Source organism: Podarcis bocagei, assembly GCF_964188305.1.
Source record: "Podarcis bocagei genome assembly, chromosome: Z".
NCBI classification, from domain to species: domain Eukaryota; kingdom Metazoa; phylum Chordata; class Lepidosauria; order Squamata; family Lacertidae; genus Podarcis; species Podarcis bocagei.
The window spans coordinates 37,825,553-37,841,684 of NC_138140.1; the positions used below are offsets into that span (position 1 = coordinate 37,825,553).

At 43.6% G+C, this 16,132-nt stretch overlaps 2 long non-coding RNA genes across 4 annotated transcripts in view; both read left to right on the forward strand.

Moving 5' to 3' along the window:
- LOC308578900 overlaps positions 1-16,132 on the forward strand; it is a 753,836-nt gene that overhangs the window by 18,901 nt on the left and 718,803 nt on the right. The gene's annotated exons all lie outside the window — the stretch shown is intronic.
- The window catches only part of LOC308578891, a 67,041-nt gene continuing 64,312 nt past the window's right edge, over positions 13,404-16,132 (forward strand). The window contains exons 1-3 of one of the 3 annotated variants that reach the window (XR_014004183.1): positions 13,405-13,528; positions 14,761-14,862; positions 14,956-15,109. This is a non-coding gene — a long non-coding RNA (uncharacterized lncRNA). Of the gene's footprint in view, positions 13,529-14,760; positions 15,110-16,132 lie in introns of all 3 variants that reach the window. The other 2 variants (XR_014004181.1, XR_014004182.1) reach the window with 2 other exon arrangements.

A 16,132-nucleotide genomic window follows, 5' to 3' on the forward strand; every position in this document is an offset into this window, starting at 1 on the left:
TGCCATGCCTTGCACAAAACAAAAGTACCAAGGCAAGCATGGGGAATCCTTTTTCAGACCAAGGGCCGCATTCCCTTCTGGGGGCCACATGCAAGTGATGGGTGGGGCCAGAAGCATAAATGGGTGGAATCACAAATGTAAAATTTACTTTAGTACAGTGGGCTCATTTCTACCTCTGTCCAGGTAAGCAAAAGCTGTCCACTAAGCAGACCTTATTTTCTGTGTCTGGTACTGGTGTGGATTGAGATTATGCTGGTTTCCCCCAGCTCTTGCATGCTCTCAACATTTTAAATACTACAGTCAGTCATTAAGAAATATGTCTGCCACCCTACAAAGAAATGGAGTCCTGATTTTTAAAAAATGATGGTGCTCTTTTCTTCATCCCTCCAGACTGCCCATCCATATGCTCTCCCATTATACTTAAAATATACCTCACATGTTCTCAGTCTACTTTACATTGCCTCGAAAGCTCAGCACATAATGAAAGTCACAAAGGTTCTGTAGAAGAAGAAGAAGAAGAAGAGTTTGGATTTGATATCCCGCCTTTCACTCCCTTTAAGGAGTCTCAAAGCGGCTAACATTCTCCTTTCCCTTCCTCCCCCACAACAAACACTCTGTGAGGTGAGTGGGGCTGAGAGACTTCAAAGAAGTGTGACTGGCCCAAGGTCACCCAGCAGCTGCATGTGGAGGAGCGGAGACGCGAACCCGGTTCCCCAGATTACGAGACTACCGCTCTTAACCGCTACACCACACTGGCTCCTGTACCATTCTCCTTCACTTCTGGGAGATCCAAATGTGATTACCGAAGCTGCCTTTTACCTAATCAGACCACAGGTTCATCCAGATTAGTATTGTCTACACTACTAGTCTTCAGCTGGTGGGTTGAGATCCCCTAGCAGGTTACAAACTGATTGGAGATGGTTCACAAAGGAAGATGGCGACCCACCTCAGATTAGTCTGTGACCCTCTAGAACAGCCTTTCTCAACCTCTGGGTCCCCAGATGTTTTTGAACTACAACTCCCATCACCCCTAACTAGCAAGGCCAGAGCTCAGGGATGATGGGAGTTGTAGTCCAACAACATCTGGGGACCCACATGTTGAGAACCACTGCTCTAGAAGATCTCAGCCTTGCAAATAGAGTAGTACCTCGGGTTACAAACACCTTGGGTTACGAACACTTCAGGTTACAAACTCTGCTAACCTGGAAATAGTACCTCAGGTTAAGAACTTTGCCCCAGGATGAGAACAGAAATCACACGGCAGTGGTGCGGCTGCAGCGGGAGGCCCCATTAGCTAAAGTGGTACCTCAGGTTAAGAACAATTTCAGGTTAAGAACAGACCTCCAGAACAAATTAAGTTTTTAACCTGAGGTACCACTGTACATGGTAAACGATTAAGAAATGAGACCACAAATGCATGTTTGGGTAAAAAGTAGGTTCTGGGACTGAGAAGGTTGAAGACTACTGGTCTACATGGTCAGGTAGCAGCTCTTCGGCCCTACCTGGAGATTGAACCTGGGCTATTTGGCATGCAAGGTGGTTGCTGTACCTCTGAGCTATGTCCCTTCTGCCTTGGACCTACCTCCTAGCTTGTGCTCTGTTTCTGAGTTGATCATCATTTCTGACTCCTGGCTTGTTCGGTGCTCCCATCTGCTGATTTGCCATGTGGCCCCAGTAGCTGATTTGCTTCACATTTGCAGTTCCAGTCTAGAAACATAGGAGGCTGCCTTGTGGCGGGCATGATGATTCATGGGTCCCGCTAGTTCAGGACTGTATACAATGACTAGAACTGGCTCTGCATGATTTCAGGCAGGGCATTTCACCCACTTTTACTTGGAGATGTCTGGAATTGAACTTGCATGCAGTTTGCTGCCACTGAACTATGGCCTTTGTTTATCTGTGTTTTAATGGAGTTGGGTATTCCAGTTTAGGATTTGTGGTTTGTTTGGCTTTTCCTTTTAACCGTTTGTAGTGCTGTGTGAGGGCTCTGCGGCTATGTTGATATGTTATCTAAATGGAAATAAAGTATGCATAAATGTTTGGAATTTGCATTTACCCAAAATCGAGCATGCTTGAAATGCCTTTGCATTTTATAAAAGCATTATGAGCAAAGGGTCCTTCATTTCGCAGAAACGGAGAGTTTTCTCTGTTTAATATGTATGAAGAGTACCTGCAAAAAGAGGTTTGTCTCACCACCAGGGGCAAGAGGAGGGTTGAGGGGTGGGTGGCAGGAACAAAGAGAATCAGGCTAATAATTTGAATATGTAAAAGGCCTGGTATGTTTACAAAGATACAAAACAGGTCATATAAGTGGGAGCCTGCAACAACTGAACTGAAAAGAGATGCTGGTCTTTTAAGCCCTAACCACTCATTGTGAGTGTTGCAGAGGCTGGTTCTTCCCACTGGCTATGTGCCTCCTTCAGTAGTTGAGGCTGCTCCTAGCAGCTGGATCCACCTCCTGTTTGAAGGAGAGTGAAAGGTGTGAGTGCTTTTGTAGTTGTTGTTATCTACAGTTTTATTTTGGCTGTCACATTATTACAGTACAGTCCCCATATTCCCCCCTGTTCAGTGTGTGTTCCCCTTTTTCTTACAGCATTTTATTTATGCTGTTCAGTTGTTTGGCATGTTAGACAGTGTTAAGGTCAGATAAGGGCTAGGATAAGGGATTACCAAGGCTGTGTTGGTGTCCCAGATTAACATCCATTAAGATGGAGATGTCTCCATCCCTACACTTCTAGTTTGTGGGTATTGCTTGGTGAAGAGTTTCAGAAATGCCCTCCTAAGCTCTTGGAAGCTTGACTCTGTAGGAAGAATTTCCTCATGGGCACTCATCATCTGAGTTTGCTATTAAAGGAAGTAATAATGGGATAGCTCATTTGCTAGAACATGAAACTCATAATCTCAGGGTTGTGGGTTCGAGCCCCACGTTGGGCAAAAGTTTCCTGCATTGCAGGGGGTTGGACTAGATGATCCAACTCTACAGTTCTATGATTCTATAATAACAACTCTTAGGTGGTTTAAAAAACAAACAAACCTGATAACAATTGAGGATGTGGGCTTTTGTGTTACTCAGAAGACAAGGATGTGAAGTGCTGTGTGACTCAAAAGCTTAGATATGAGGTCATCAACCAGAGTCTCATGGAGCAAATCTGGCCTTGGTGACTAGCCTCTCTGTGGCCAATCTGTTGCTAAAAGTTGTGAAGAAAATTACATCTATGGCAAAAGTACATACAGTACTAGCAGCAGGAAACTTTATGGGACAGGGCTGTCCATTCCACTAGGAATGGATAAATCTGTCAATTTTAGTTTCTACATTTTTTTCATTTTGCCGATCTTACATTTCACTCACATTTCCACATCAGTTTGCAACATCTTAATTTTTTTTTTTTAAAAAATGTTTCATCCTCATGAAAATTCATTACTGTTTTAGTTTGGATTTCTCCTAAGATACACATTTTTTTGCATGCAGTTTCCCCTAAGTTTATACATTTCTGCTTGTAACATCCCCTAATATAATATATATATATTTGTATTTCAATGACTATATACATTTTTATATACGCTTTCATTTAATATACACATTATTTGTCTGGAGAACTGTACCGCAAAATATGAAGTGAAGTGCAGATTTGGAAAGATAGCTGTTTCACTTTGTGTGTTGTTTCTGGAAGTGCAAATTCAGGGGTTTCAAATTAAAATCTGACTCAAGCTTAATTTTTTCCTCATCCGTCCCCACAACCTGCACCCCCTTTCAGACCCTTCAGGGAAATGATCATCTTGGTACACTCACCCAGTAGCTGGAATTAGTTGCAGATTCTGATACACAGTAGCAAATCCAGGTTTACCATAAAGTAATGTGAAGAATTGTCCTTAATAATATCTGAATGTTAAACAGCACGACACCACTTCCTTGTTCTTGTAGATTCTTTAGTTTTTCTTTCATGCATCTGGGTGTTTGCATACACTGCATTTAGGTCTGAAATCACAGAAAATCTGCATTGCCTCACTGCTGCTTATTGTACTGGGAATGAATAAGACCCGTAAGTGGCCTATGGAAACACTATCCTTTGGTTAATCTTCTTTCATTATTATTAAGCAAATGCTGCAGCTAATGTACTCCTGGAAAAAGCATACTTAACAAATAAAGAAAGGGAGCATTTTTCCTGCTCTTTCTAGATATGTTGCTATGGAGTTTAATGACTATTTCTGTAAAGCCTGAATAAACAATTCAATGAGCCCTCTGAGGATGCTGTGCTAAGTATACTCTTGAGGCTGCTCCGTCTCGCAAGGTCTGGCACCAAGTTTGCATCTGGTACCCTTGAAAATTGACTCCAAGTCTGCCATTGGAGCAGACCTGGTCCATTTGAAGTGGACCAGCCCTAGAGATTTTGCTGCTTGAGGTGAAGGACAAAAGTGGCATCCCTGCTATTCCACATACCAAAATGGGAGGACTGGCAGTGGAGTCTTAAACCAGCACTGGTAATGGGACAACGTCCTCCATCATGACTGAACATAGCATGCTAACTTGGCAGGCAACATTGTCCCATCAGCTCCTGTCACCACATCCAGGCAGCTGAATCACTCCCCCTAATGGTGTGACTGGCCCTGTTATTAGGGAAGTTCTATACTGATGGTAAAGGGCTAGAAAGGGGATGCAATGAGTTGCATGTTTACTTTAATACCTGTTGGCATTGCAGACACCAGTGCGAATAATGACTATCCCTTACCACAGTACGGCTAAGTATAGTAAGAGCATTTCATAACTCTGATGCACAATTGGCATGCATGATTTATTCCTGTCATAGAAGATGATAACTTTGCTTTGCTTGGGTCTGTAAACCTGCATTTATTTAAGCCACGTGAATTGTTTGTACTATATTTATTTCAGCTGTCGAGCAGGTGGCCTGTGACAGGCTCTCTGAAACCAACACCCAAGATAGTCACCTGGATCCACCTACCCTTAAATATGGCTCTGGATTCAGCATGACGGGGTTCAAAGTACGCCCTGCTACATGTAATTTCAGCTTCAAACACTTTAAAATTGTTCCTGGAATTCAGGTCTGGTAAAAGGCATTGAAAATATTTTTTCCCCATTCTCTCTCTCCAGATGAGCATTTGGGTTTTTCTTTCATTCGTTCACAGCCATCATTTTAAAGACTATTATCCCTGCAATCCAATTCTAAGGAAATCTCTCAGGTTGCCTATTGACAAGGATGTGGAAAGTCTTCATGGCCCCTGCCCATCAGAGGTCAAATCTATTGATTGTGTGTGTGCTTTTCCTTGTTTACTGTCTTCTGCAGTATGAATTGCTCAAAGCCAAATAATGGTGGCTTTTAGCGGGCAGGGCAGGCTGGATGTATACTGCCTGCTGTAGCAGCTGCTGCAAAAGCATGTATCAGTGGATGTGCTTCAGGCTGGTGAGATGCTGACGAACAACCCCACCGGATGTCATTTTATCAAGACAAATATGGACAGTTAAGCTCAGAAATGGGAGCCAGGTGCCCTTTACTCCTCCTGTGTCTCGATCATTGCGTAGAGCTAAGTCAGCTATCCTGTGATCTGCATTTGTTGTCTGTGAGATGGTTAGCAAAGATCAGAGGCTGGGAATTTGAGTATGTGTGATAAGTATAGGAAGGAAGAAAAAAAGAAGAAGAGAGATCCTGGCTGTGGAGGCGTGGGGAGAAATACTCACAATGACAGTAAAAGGTAAAGGTAAAGGGACCCCTGACCATTAGGTCCAGTCGTGGAAGACTCTGGGGTTGCCGCGCTCATCTCGCTTTACTGGCCAAGGGAGCTGGCGTACAGCTTCTGGGTCATGTGGCCAGCATGACTAAGCCGCTTCTGGCGAACCAGAGAAGCGCACCGAAACGCCATTTACCTTCCCACTGGAGCAGTACCAATCTACTTGCACTTTGACGTGCTTTCGAACTGCTAAGTTGGCAGGAGCTGGGACCAAGCAATGGGAGCTCACCCTGTCGCGGGGATTTGAACCGCCGACCTTCCGGTCAGCAAGCCCTAGGTTCTGTGGTTTAGACCACAGCGCCACCTGCATCCCTTCACAATGACAGTATGATGTACCAATTAGCTGAACCTGCAAGGGAGGCTTATTGGCTCCCAGGTGAGCAGGGAATAGGAAGAATTCGCTTTACAGAGGTTGTAAGGCAATGTCAGCTTTGGAAGTCACAATATGCTGAATCTGCCTGGAGAGCCGCTGGGATTGATGGACAGCTGCCCCTTGTGGTGACTCACTGAGCTGCAGAGGACAGCTTCTCAGTGAAGTCCCTGGACTGACCCTGCCTATCCAGGCTGCCCACTGGATCCTCCTGGGTGTTAGGGATGCCAACTTGAATAAAATATTAGGTTGGGTCCAGGTTCGCCCCATGCCGCATAATTAATCACAAGGCATGACTAATACACACCATTTGAATGACAATGCCCATCAGCTGGTGGGCAGGGAGGCCCACCAAACATTTTATTGGGGGCTGAAGGGACCTTGGCCCCTAGGAGTTGGCTCATATGCTGGGGGTCATAGAGCAGCCATGGCCAACTCCCATCAGCCCCAAACAGCAATGGTGCTGTAATGGAGGGTAGCAGGTCAAAAAGGGAGAACATTGCTGGAAAAGTAAAGAATTCATTTAAAAGAGCATGGGGAACTATGTTAATGTAACCAGGCAAGCAACAAATATAACATGAAACTGAGGAACCTGGGGGTTATAGTTCATTGGAGGAGTACAGAAGGACTGCAACCCCCCTCCAGCAGCTGCCGGTGCTGCCTTGAACCCTGGAGGCCCTGGAAGCTCAGCCAGGCCCACACCTACAATAATCAGCCATTGTCCTCTGAGTTGTCAGTAGTTCTCCAAGGTCTGCGCTATAGATTTAAAGCAGTATCACACCACTTTGGCCTCGCTTGCTGGGATTGGCGGCAGCTTTGAAGGGACAGTTAACTCTTTGGTTTGCTATCTGCCTTGGAAATGTTTATATTGAATGATAAATAAATATTGTGTGAACCTCTGGGTGTTTTTGCAAACTTTCCTGTGGCATCCTAAGCATGTGGTGCACTGAAACCACACAACCCCTGCTTTATCAGCCTGTTAACCCACCATGCAGATCAAACTGATCCACATCTGCACTCCCCTCCCATGCCCCCAAGCAGAAGAGTTGCCATTAAAAAATACGAACCCTTGCTGCGTTCAGACAAGAGGATTCCATTCTCTAAAATGTTCCTTTCAACCTGACAACAGCTTTTAGGCACTTAAATAACACCGGAATCACTTGAAACATTTGTCTCTTAATGAGCGGGATAAAACCACCTTAAAATAAATGGAAAATAAACTCATTTTGCAACTCAATGATTACACCTCATTAATTTCATTCTTTTCACTAAACTGCCTAACTGCTCCTTTTAATACACATAATTGGGGCAGAATACACAATGAACTGTTTCCTTAAGTGTGGCAATATTTTGTGAAGGATTTAGCAGCCTGTGTAATGCAAACAAGTAATAGGCTACTGTGTTCAGAGCATCTGAGTACGGCATTAGGATGACTTTGTTTATATGAGGGTTTTATGGGCTTGTGTTGAATCCGCTTGGCTGAGCTAGAGATGTTTGTAACTTCCTTCTTCTTCTTCTTTTTCTTCTTCTTCTTTTAAAAAACAACTCCTTAATGACCTTTAACCTAGTGAGGAGCAAATTAAAATGTTAACAGCTGAATGCACAAGCTGTATTTAATGTTGGACCATAGGGTAAACCACTTGAGTTGTAAGGGCAGCATGAGGTCATAAATACATTTTAAAAGCCCTTTAACTATTGATTTTGTCAGAGCCCCTTCATGTACACATGAGAATAATGATGAATGCTGATAGTACACAATATAATTATTGAAGGGAGATTTGTCTCTGCATGTTGGCTGTCCCTGTGATTGCACAGGGTTCCACATAGCACATAGGGAATTTGTGTACAGAGTAGGCTCCCTGCTTCAGTTATCTCCTGTCTGATGGACAGAAGGTCCTGTCAGTGGCAGAGCTTCATGCTCCGGCACCGGGGACAGAGAGCAGGCAGGGCCATGGCTGGTGCGTGTCCTGGGGGCATGGCGTGCATCCCAGGGGCGTTGACAAGCCACCTGCAGGCACGCATGGCACCCAGCGCAGGGGGGGGCAGCCGTGATGCCACCCCACCGGGATCGTGGTGCTGGGGGTGGTAAGCTCCCCCCGCCTCCCTCTTCCTCTGCCAGTGGGTCCTGTGGCCGGGCAACAGGGACACAATGCAGAGCCATCATGCACTTCCTTAGATTCCCCTGTACACGATTAAAATCCAGTGATGAATAGAAAGCTTAAATGTGCCAGTGATGAATAGAAAGCTTAAAAGCTTAAATTAAATATAAAGAATAATAGAACTGTAGGGTTGGAAGGGACCCTGAGGATGGATCAATAACAGTAGGATAGTAGTATGTCATGTTTTATGTCATGTTCTGGTCCAATGCCAGATCCTGTGGGGACTGAGGCTAGTCAGAAGTTGCAGGACCACATAAAGCTTTATGTGAGCAACTTGCTTTGACAAACATTGAGGGCAGAGGGGGGCATTTTAAACTTCTGTCTCCTGTTTTAGATTTTACCCCACTGCAGAGAACTTCAGGGCCAACCCTCGGATCTGAAGATGGTCACTTCCTCTCTGTTCTACAGCTTCCCTCCCTTTACTATTGGAACAGTGTGTTTCTAAGCATCTGGTTCCTCAGGGGAAGGTGCCCATGGCAGAATGGGCTCTGGATGTGGTGGTCCAAGATGTTCTTCTGGGGGTCCTGCCTTGAGTGCAGTGGTCTTTTGATATCCAGCAGGTCTCTCAGAGCCTTGAATTTGATCCAGCTGGTGTCTCTTCATCCTCTGACTTTGTCCTGATTGCTGCTGGATACAGGGGTCATGACAGGGAAAGCTTTTCTCATGTTCTCTTTTTTGTTTTATTGCTAGGTTTCAAATTCCTGAAAACCCATATCATGGTCCTTCTCCAAGGCACCATGAGCTTGTTGACACATAGACACACCTTTCATCACTTTTCTGCCTAGAACCCTGGACTATTGATGTCTCCCTTGCTTGGCCTATTACCTATCATTGGTGGTGGGCCTCCCCCCTGGAGCAGGACAGTGCCCTCCAGATGTTTTGGACTTCAACTCCCATCAGCCCCAGCTAGCACAACCATGGTGATGGGGGCCAGTGGATGCTGTAGTCCAAAGCATCTGGAAGGTACCAGCTTTGGGAAGGTTGCTTTGGAGGCTTTGCTTAGCAGAATCCATGTAGAGATCTGAATCACATTTCCAAGCACTGTGGGCAGATCTTTTGATGCACATTCGAGAGCCAGAAAATGGTACATATTCCATGGTACACCCAACTCGCTCAATGCACATGCCATATATTTAACCTCCCTAAGCAATGGTGCTCCTTTGGAACACAGGTTTAATTTCTCAATATGTATTAATAATGTGCTGCTTGTGCAAGGTATAGATTCAAAATAACTCTTTTAAAATGATATTTTTTTTGGCAATGTGGCATTTCTGAGTCCTTTGCAATGTGTGCCACTTGATCTTTTTAGTTACGTTGCAATTATGTAAAAGACAAAGGCAGGAGGCTTGCTGACAAATTTGTTTTAACCTTTTTTTGTGTTGGCACTTTGAACAATCTCTCTATGCCTGATTTTGCAGCAAAAGAAAAGGAATAATTAATTGGTTCATGAAACCTATGCTGACAGACCTGAAGAAAAGTCTCTGAAAATGTATGAATCTAAGTCCATGTGACTTCAAAACTTCTGTTGTTGTTAGGAATTTTGAAGGTCATGTTTGATAGCAAAGACACTTAAATAATACAGATGGAGTTCAGCTAGAAAAGAAATCCTGGTAACCTTGGCTGAGGAAACTTAACGAAAACACTGTATCATTTGAGGAGCAATAAACATAGATTTTGTCTTTCTTACTTCGGGCCTTGTACATAGAAGCAAGACATTCAGTCAAACATACAGAGAAAAACTTTCTCAGAACTACACAGCCAATCAGACCACATGCTACATCAATAAATATCATGCCATCTAGCCTGACTGCTAGGCAATACCTCCACCCCCGCTTGGTTACTGATAACAGAAAGATTGGGCTTGCCAATCAGAAGGTAAGCAGTTCGAATCAGCATGATGGTGGTGAGCTCCCGTTGCTCTGTCCCAGCTTGTGCCAACTTAGCAGTTTGAAAACACACCAGGGCAAATAGATAAATAGCTACCACTGCGATGGGAAAGTAAATGGCATTTCCATGCACTCTGGCACTCGTCACAGTGTCCCGTCACAGTGTGCCAGAAGCAATTTAGTCATGCTGGAAAGACATGATCTGGAAAGCTGTCTGTGGACAAACACTAACTCTTTCAACCTGAAAATCAAGATAAACACTGCACCCCATAGCCGCTTTTGACTGGACTTAACCTTCCAGCCTCCATGCGTGTAGCCAAGGGCAGGCGGCGGGGGGGGGGGCAACTGATCCTCCCAGATCAAGTAGAAAATAGAAATACTTAACTAACTGACCAATTATGTCGGTTCTGCCACCCCCCACAAAAGTCCTGACCCCCTAACAAAAATCCTGGCTGCACACATGGGTCCAGGGGTCCTTTACCTTTACCTTTACTTATTACTGAGAACAGAAGTAACTTTTAAGTTATACACTGACTGATTTCTGCTACCACATCCAACAATATCCAGTTTTTGCTTAAAAACAACAATTTTTATTGGGTTTTGTAAACAAGAATCATAATGGTAATGAATGATACAATTAAATACACAGAGTATTCACATATCATTTGTATATTACAAAAAATAGCAAAATAAATTTGCCTCATAAATTGGTTTAAACCAAAACATCAGGGGAGAAACAGAATAGAGGAGAAATAACATCCGACATTGCATAGCCAAATACCCAAAATAGAGCCCTTGTCATTGTGCTTAGATTAAGTATGAATAATAGTAATTTTTCCTCTTATGTTACCAATGAAATAATATAAATTGTTGCTCTGTTGATGAACGTAGGGTGGGGTGGGTGTTCCAAAGTGATTATAATACATTGGTACCTTGGTTTGCAACCACTTTGGATTGGATAACAACCGTTTTAGATTACAACCACGTCAAACCCGGAAGTGCGTGTCCTTTTTTGGATTACAACCAATTTTTTGGGGGGGAGGCTCCATTGGTGAAAGCATGCCTTGGGTTACAACCTCCGGAACAGATTATGGTTGTAAACCAAGGTACCACTGTAATGTATGTTTAAATTTAAATTTAGATAAACCAAACTGAGCCTAATGCTGGTGGAGGAGATTATTCATTTTCTTGAATACTAGCAAATATTATGAAATTAACCACACCAGGGTAAAGACCTCTTTCTTGACCTGTCCTTGTGTCAACCATACTTTATTTGTTATTCTCTCAAGAAGGGCTGTTTTCTAGGCTGCTTTGTACTAATTGCCTGTAGTGGTACCTCACCTTTCGAACGTAATCCGTTCCAGAAGACAGACTGAGCTCTGAAACGTTCGAAAACCAAAAACTCAACAGCCAACAGCTATTGAACTGAAATGTTTGTCAACGAAGATGTTCTAAAACCGAGGTACCACAGAGAATGCCCTTTCCTGGGCCGCCAAATCCTGTCTCTGTCTTCTGTCATTTTGGCACATATGGTAGCATGCTACTTTCATGTTCTTTCCCTAGTTTACTCAAGAGCAACTTTATAACTGGTTCCTTCTGGGACATGTATAAAAGAAAGGGACTCATATACACTGGTAAAAACAACAACAACACTTTATAACGCTGTGGCACCAGATGGTGCTGTGGAGTCCCATCATTTGCCAATGGGATTTCCCTTTATGAAATTTACAATGCGTTTAACTGAATGACTTTTTTGATGTGTCTAGAGCCAGCCAGAGTCGTCCTTGGATCTTTTCCTGTACTCTAGTAACTGAAGGGAAATGATCCTCCTTCACATTCATCGGATCAACACATGCACACCCATCATTAAAAGACAGCAATGTCAAGTGATCACCGTGAGATGGCGAGGGATGGCTGTCATGTATGAATGCAACAGCAAAGGTAGAACACCATGGAGAGAATGTTCATGTTGCATCACATAATTTCAGAAGTCATGCTTTTCAAAAGAGTCATGTTCCCACACCCAGCCACTGGTCACCATGTGCACAATCATCAGGCAAGAGAACAAGCAACAAATGTGTGAAGGAGCCCATGGTTTTCTTGATGTCAAGTTCAAATAGGGTATTCTATTTTAAGTCTTTCCTCACTCTCTCTGGTTTATACCTGTGAAGAACTATGGCCCTTTTTTTGCTATAAATTTCAAATTTAATTGCCTTTTGCAGTAGTTATTTACGCCTCATATTTTATTCATTTTTCAAATGTCAGGTAGGACACCAGGGATGCCTGGAATCTTTATCCAAAGTCCCAGGTGAGCCTAATTAACATTCCTGGCACAAATGCAATCCTAACTAATTTGTTATTGAGCTTAATCAAGCTATCACATCTAATTTCATCTTCCTGTAAAAACTCATTTCAGGTGAAATTATTCCTCTGTGCTTCAGAAAGGGCAACATTGGCATGAGCAGCATCAGTCTTGGCCCCCTTCTAATTTCTTGCTTCTGGACAAGACCCCAACTTTGCCCTCTTACTCCACCCTGCTTTTCTAATTGTTGCCTACTGAGCAATTACTCAGAACCATGGAGGCACACACACATGCACTCCATATTAAGAACCAGTCACCTTTCTTCCCTTTTGGTATGTAATCATTTTTTTGATTATTGCACTTTTAAAGGTTGTGAGCTGTTTAGTGCCTCTGGAGAAAGGCAGTTCACCAACTGGTATGTTCAAACCACCATTTGACTAATATCCTGCTTGTTCTTACAATCAAAGGGAGTATGATTCTCATTTTAATCCTTGGGAAGGGAGGTTGGGCGTTCTGTGTAGAGTTGCCAGCTCCCTTTTACTGGCCCTGCTCCCATGCTTTTAACAGTAGCACGATGCTACGTTTCTTTCTCCATTTCTTTTTGCCAGGAAAAGCTTCCCTTGATGAATTTCCTCACTTTGGCACAGGATGAAGGCAACTTGAATGGAAGTTGGCCACTCTTCACTACTCCTAATGCCTGTCATATCCATTGGATCTGATGGTTTGCATAACTTCTGAAACTTCTGAACTCTGCTCCATTTTGTACGTATTAATTTAGAGTAGCTTTCCCCAACCAGGAGCCCTCCAGATGTCTTGGACTGCAGTTCCCATCAGCCCCAGCCTGTGGTGGCAAGGGTTAAGGAAAGATACAGTTCCCAAACGCCTTGGTACCTGGACATTTTGGCTCCTGAACACTGTAAACCCAGAAGTGAGTGTTCCGGTTTGCAAATGTTCTTTGGAACCCAAACATCTGATGGGGCTTCTGCAGCTAATCAGAAGCTGTGCTTTGGTTTCTGGACATTTTGGAAGTCGAATGGACTTCCGGAATGGATTCTGTTCAGCTTCCAAGGTACAACTGTATGTTTGTATGTTTGCCATCAATTGCCAAAAGGCACAATTGTTTTTTGAGAAAAAGTTGGAACTGAGTGTGCTCAAGGCCTATGTTCTTGGGAGTGGTTCCAAGATGGATGCCAGACTAAAAGCTGCATAACAGAAATCAAAACCAGCTATTGCTCTTGTTACTGGTGTAGCCTAGATCATAGCTGTCAACTTTTCCCTTGTCTTGCGAGGAATCCTATTCGGAATAAGGGAATTTCCCTTAAAAAAAGGGAAACCTTGACAGCTATGGCCTAGATACATTATAGGAGTTGTAGGCCGAAACATCTAGAGGGCACCAGGTTGGGGAAAGCTACTCTAAATATTAGTAGTGGTAGAATTTATTAATTTTCTATACTGCCCTTCACCAAGAGACCATAGGACAGTTTACAACATAAAACACAAAATACAGTGGTACCTTGGGTTAAGTACTTAATTCATTCTGGAGGTCTGTACTTAACCTGAAACTGTACTTAACCTGAAGCACCACTTTAGCTAATGGGGCCTCCCACTGCTGCCACACCGCCGGAGCCTGATTTCTGTTCTTATCCTGAAGCAAAGTTCTTAACCTGAGGTACTATTTCTGGGTTAGCGGAGTCTGTAACCTGAAGCGTATGTAACCTGAAGCTTATGTAACCCGAGGTACCACTGTATATAATATAATAATAGTACATTGGAAAAAAGACAAATACTCCCCAAACACTTTAAAAGGCCATAGAATGAATAGCAGCCAAAAAGGAATATTTTCACCTGGCAACTAAAGATACTCAACGAAGTCACCTGGCCAGCCTCCCCGGAGAAAACATTCCTCAAATGAGGAGCAAGCTCAGAAAAGGCCCATTCTTGTGTTGCCACCCTCTGGATCTCAAATCATTTCCAAAACAAAAAAAGGGATTTCTTGCTAGCCACTGAAGGATCATGTAGCTATCATGTTGAGATCACAGCATTATGTAATCAGTCATATTTGGCTTGGTGCTAGCAGCATGTAGCCAAATTAAATAGAGGGCAAGCTTCTTGTTTGCACTCTGAATGGGAGAAACATTTCACTCCATTTCCCAGGTCCTCACAATTATTGCCAGAATGTGGAGTGCATTTTGCAGGAAGTGTTTTCGTTTTGTGAAATGTGACCCCTACTATATTTTGGGCTCATCTCTACAATAGGCATGCCAGCAATACTGCACCAATGAACTATTATCTCTATTGTAGAGTCAGGGAGCTGTCCACTGAGATTTTCTGATGTGCAAGCCCTATGAAGTAAATGGGAACTGTGTACAAGAGCAGCGAACAGCATCCGTTAGTTTCAAATAGGTTTGTATTGGATAGCCTCCCAGTGGATTATGTCCTTGGTGTATTTCATTTTCATTATTCAGTAAAGTTTCTTGACTCTATTCCCGGTGTCAGGCGGTGGCTGTTTCCAGAGCTGCCTCTTTCCTGAACTTAAAACATGCACCCTGTAAAGAAGTGAAAAGTTTCTAAATAATTGGACAGATGTGTGCAAAACAGCAGAGTATTCCTGAACAGGAAATTGGAATTTGCACTACAAATCCCAGGAAAGGTCAGTCTCCTGATGGAATTGTGATATGTGTTAATAGGGGTTGGGGCGAGGAGAAAAAATGCTTGAGCATATCAAGGGAATGCAGAAGTGCAAAAATGTGCTCTCCATTTGTGTTCTGTGGGGGGGGGGGGACATACAAGAAATGTATTTATTGCATTTATATATCACCTTTCCCTCCAGTGAGCTCAAGCTCATGTACATGGCTCTCACCTTCAAAGTTAGCCCTCACAAGGTTACCCAGTGAGCTTCATGCATTCTACAATGGTACCTCGCAAGACGAATGCCTCGCAAGACGAAAAACGCGCAAGACGAAAGAGTTTTCCATTTTTTGAGTCGTTCCGCAAGACGAATTTCCCTATGGGCTTGCTTCGCAAGACGAAACGTCTTGCGAGTTCTTGCGAGTTTGTTTCCTTTTTCTTAAAGCCGCTAAGGCACCACTGTAATCCTGACCTCCTAGGTCATATCTCAACACCAGGGCTGGTCCAAGAAGTTTTGCCACAGTAGGCAAAATGCCCCAGTGCTACCCTCACCCCCTTGCAAATCTGGGTACCTCTGCCCCCCTCCCAACCCCACCATCATGTCATGACGAAGGTTCTTGAGAGCAGAAGCAGGCAAGGCCTAGGCAGTGCGGCCTATGAGGCCTACACAAATCTTTCAAGCCTAACCGTTAGCAGTAAAATGCTGTGTCACTGTGACTCGTGACTCATCTTGGGTTCCCTATAAATGTAACCAGCCACCTCTGTGGGTCTCGGTGTAGAGAGAGAGAGAGAGAGAGAGAGAGAGAGAGAGTGTGTGTCTTAGCCAGTATGTTGTGTTGTTGCAGACAGAGCGGCTGCAGGACTCCCGTTAATCAGAAACTCAGATCTGTGCCTCTGTGAAGAGTCAGCTAGCTATTATGAGCACTCTGTGTATGCTCTTTGACTATGCTGTTTATGAACAAGTTTATTGTCTTCAGTAAAGTTTCATTCTGTTTATGAAGAAGACTCTGTGTTGATTAATTTACTGCTGTGCGACACATCATGC